The sequence below is a fragment of the Pseudonaja textilis genome, chromosome 6, assembly GCF_049901715.1.
Source record: "Pseudonaja textilis isolate UNSWEBS1 chromosome 6, rPseTex1.2, whole genome shotgun sequence".
In the NCBI taxonomy this organism is placed as follows: domain Eukaryota; kingdom Metazoa; phylum Chordata; class Lepidosauria; order Squamata; family Elapidae; genus Pseudonaja; species Pseudonaja textilis.
In genome coordinates this window covers 7,389,623-7,393,868 of record NC_141995.1, presented here as the reverse complement: position 1 = coordinate 7,393,868, position 4,246 = coordinate 7,389,623, and positions in this window count along the sequence as shown.

Genomic DNA, 4,246 nt, shown 5'->3' with positions numbered 1-4,246 from the left:
CACACACACAAATGCATAACACTGTTTTTCTCTCCCGGTGATGCGCTGCCTGCTCAGGAGCAACATTTCATCTGCTGATTTTTATCAGCAACCTGATCTTAATTCCTTCCATCGGTTTCCCAATCTCAAAACACGGTTCCTGCGGAATATTCCACCTATTGTCCTTTCATCACCTTAAACAACCTGAGCTGATCTTCGGAACACTAAACATGGTTGGAGGTGCTTGGAAGACATAATTTATATACCAGGTAGTCCTCGACTTAGTACCATAATTGAGCCCATTTTAACTGTTGTTAAAGTGATTTTTTTTTTACTTTTACAATCTTTTTTGCCGCAGTTTTTAAGTAAATACCTCCAGTTGTTAAGTTAGTAATGATTGTTAAGTGAAATCTGGCTTCCCCCTTGACTTTGCTGGTCAGAAGAGGGCAAAAGGTGATCATGTGACCCTGGGACACTGACCGTCATAAATACGAGTCAATTGCCAAGCGGCCGAATTTTGATCATGTGACCATGGGGATGCTACAACGGTAATAAATACAAAAAACGGTCATAATTCACTTTTTTCAGGGCTGATGTAGCTTTGAATGGTCACTAAACGAATCTAAGTCAAGAGCTACCTTTATTCGTAAAATTACAATAAGATCATTCTTGAATTATGGCCACTATTGAGCCCAAAAATTCTGTTGTTAAAGGAGAAGTTTTTAAAATGAGTTTTGCCCCATTTTTCAACCTTTCTTGCCACAGTTAAGTGAATCACTATGGTTGTTAAGTTAGTAACACCGTTGTTAAGTGAACCTGGCTTCTCCATTGACCTTGCTTGTCAAGAAGGTTGCAAAAGGGGATTGCGTGATCCCTGGATATTGCAAGTGGGAGCTTCATCACTTGAGACTTTCAAGAAGAGACTTGGGCTGCCATTTGTCAGAAATGGTGTAGGGTCTCCTGCTTGGGCAGTGGGTTGGACTAGATGACCTACAAGGTCCCTTCCAACTCTGTTAATCTGTATGGATAATGTCTTGACTGGCTGCTGGCAGCATAAGGGAAGAGCATTCTTTTTCTTATGTCATCTATCTTGAGACCAGTGAACTGGCTAAGTACATGCCAGTTGCCAAGCATCCGGATTTTGATCATGTGACCATGGAGATGCTGCAATGATGGTGAGAAAAACGATCCTAAGTCACTTTTTTCAGTGTCGTAACTTTGAATGGTCGCTAAATGAATGTCAGTCGAGAACTACCTGTGTTCGTAAAACTCATGAAGTTCATAGATTCCTTTCAGAGTCATCAATGTGCAACCAAAACTAATATAAGAGGCCATTTTCTAACATTTGATTACTTCGTGTGACACCTGCAGCCAGCCTATCAAGAAATTGCACAGCTGGGTGTCCAAATAGAGTCAGAGACGCTGACCCGATCTTGTACTTTTATATAAATATATTTTGCATTTCTATTTATATCTGTTGAGATAGGCACATCACTACATCGTGAGGTAAACCGTCAGGTAAATCACAGAACAGCCTACAGAACACCCAGAAGGAGAAAAAGGCGGGAAAAAAGGGGACCTCCCCTTTTACACCCAGCACCCAATCATAATGTAGATTGCCTCATGCAAGATCTAGCATTCTGCAGTCAATCAACTACAACTCTGTTTTCTGGCCCATTATACACTTTACTGTTCCAGCTATACATAAAACAATATAAAATAAAATAAAAATTGTTAAGTTAAAATTTAATTTTTTTAAAAAAAATTTTTTTATTAAAACATTTTTTCATATATAAATCATTTCCATTCATTGCAACGTTTCATGACGATATACATACTTTTACATAAATCTTAACTATCTGTACATTTGTCTATATTCCTTAACCTACCATTGTATCTTCATACAATGCATTCATGTCAAATAATAATCCGTTTCCTCTGTCTTTTATCTCCATAGTCAATTTATCCATCTCGGCACACTCTAGTATCTTTTCTTATCACATTTTCTTCTAGTGACATACTATCTTTTTTCCAATTTTGTGCGTAAGTTATTCTTGCCGCTGTTAATAGATGTAGCATTAAATATTCTGTTTTCTTATCATATTTTCCTGTTATTATACCTAATAGAAAAGTCTCTGGTCTTAGTTCAATTTGTTGTTTAATTATTTCTTTTGTCCATTTTTTGTCCTTATCCAGTATTTCCTTGCTACAGGGCATTAATTAAATTTCTTAACACAGCCCAAAGTCAATCCTTGTTTAGGAAGACTGTTTCTACCCAAGATGAATCCTTGCTTATGCCTGGGAACGAGATTGCCTTCAGCATGGGCCGTTCAAAGGTCTCGATTGCTTTCGATCCTGGATCTCATTCTTTGAGGCTGGGAAAGTATTAGCAAGGGATCCTAAATTTCATTTTCAGCCGATTCATATTTCGGCTGCCGATGCCAGCTTGGCAAAGTGCCTTCCAGCTGCGAATCTGTTCTGCAAACTTTCCTGCACCCAACCCTAGTTTCAACAAAGTGTGCTATGCAAATGACACCGCCCCAATGAGTAACGATTTTTGTGATCGTTTCCACCGTACTGCAAAAGACCCAGCAGGGAAAGTTTGCCTATTGCTCATACTGGGATGTGGTGTGCATACACCTGTCTACCTCTTGAGAAAAGCAACTCATTGGGGGTGTGGGAGTGGAGGATGAGGGGTGGGGGAGTTACTCTTTGGCAGGAATCTACCAGATTCCCACGAGGACTACTCAATGGAGTATAGAGGGAGTTCAGGATTCTGGGGTCCTGCTTCCTGCTGTTCGTTCTCATGGTCTAGGAATCAGGGTTGATGGGTGCTGGTGGACTGCCTAGACACATGTTGTCTCAAAGCAAAAATGGGCTTTTTTCTTTTCAGGGCTACATTTCCCCAGAGGGGTAATTTATCAAGGAGGAGGTTTTTTGCATGCCCATAGGATAGGATTAAAGAAATAAAAGAGAAGGGGCTATCTTCCTTCCTTCCTTCCTTCCTTCCTTCCTTCCTTCCTTCCTTCCTTCCTTCCTTCCTTTTATTTCTACTTCTTTTCTTTTCTTTCTTTCTTCCTTTCCCCTCCTCTCTCTTCCTTTCCCTTCTTCTTCCTTTCTCTTTCTTTTTCTTTCTTTCCTTTCTCCTTTCTCCCTCCCTTCCTCCCCTCCCCCCTCTGTCCCCTTCTCCCTCTTCTCCCACCATCTCATTCCCCTTGCTATTTTCTTCCCTCCCCCCTCTCTCCCCTCCTTTCTTCCCTCCCTCTTTATTTTTATTAGAATTCTGAATGCAAGAAAAATATACAAATTAAAGAAAAGAGAATAACAGAAAAGAAAGCAAGACAAAAGGGATGAGAAAGAACAAACAATAGATTAATTACTTCCATCCTTCTTTCTATTGAATAATTGCTATCTTATTCTTTCCCCTCCTACTTTAATCTTTTTTTTTACTCCTCAGATCCACAAATCATCAATTCAGTCTGTTGGCATCCATCATAACTTTGAATGGACACTAAGCAATAAGTCCCTAAGCAATTGGTCATAAATCAAGGACCACCTGTAATTCCTTATCGACATACTACCCTTCATTTAGTGACCATATGAAGTTAGGACACTGAAGAAAGTGACTTACAACCAGTCCTTGCACTTACAACTTCCACAGCTTCCCCACAGTCACACAATTAAAATTCCTTAGTAACCAGCATGTATTTCCACAGATCGCAACATCCCAGGATTTGGGGAATTATCAATTATAACCTTCCCAGCTGGTTTCTGACAAGCAAAGTCACTGGGGAAAGCTGGGTTTGCTTAATAACTGTGTGATTCACTTAATAACTGCAATGATTCACTTAATAACTCAGTGATTCACTTAACAGCTGTGGCCAAAAAGGGTCATAAAATCAGGTACTTAACAGCTGCCTTGCTTAGCAATGAAAATTTTGATTGTTAATTGAAGACTATTTGTACTAGTTTACATTCCTAATGGTTGTTTCATTTTTTTAGTTTTTTATTATATATTCTAAAATACAAAATAGTAGGAAAAATAAGGGGAGAAAGGGAAAAAGAAGTGTAGAAAAGAAAAGAAAAAGGAAAAAAAGCATTGACTTCTGACTCCCTTTGGTGCAGTAGAATAAAACAGTAACATCAAACCTCAACTTTTCACTTTTACATCATAATATAAACTACCCATTTCTATAACAACAAATCTATGAAAACCAATAACATCCAAAAATCAAAGTTTCATTTTTTTCCACCCCACCTCAAGCAC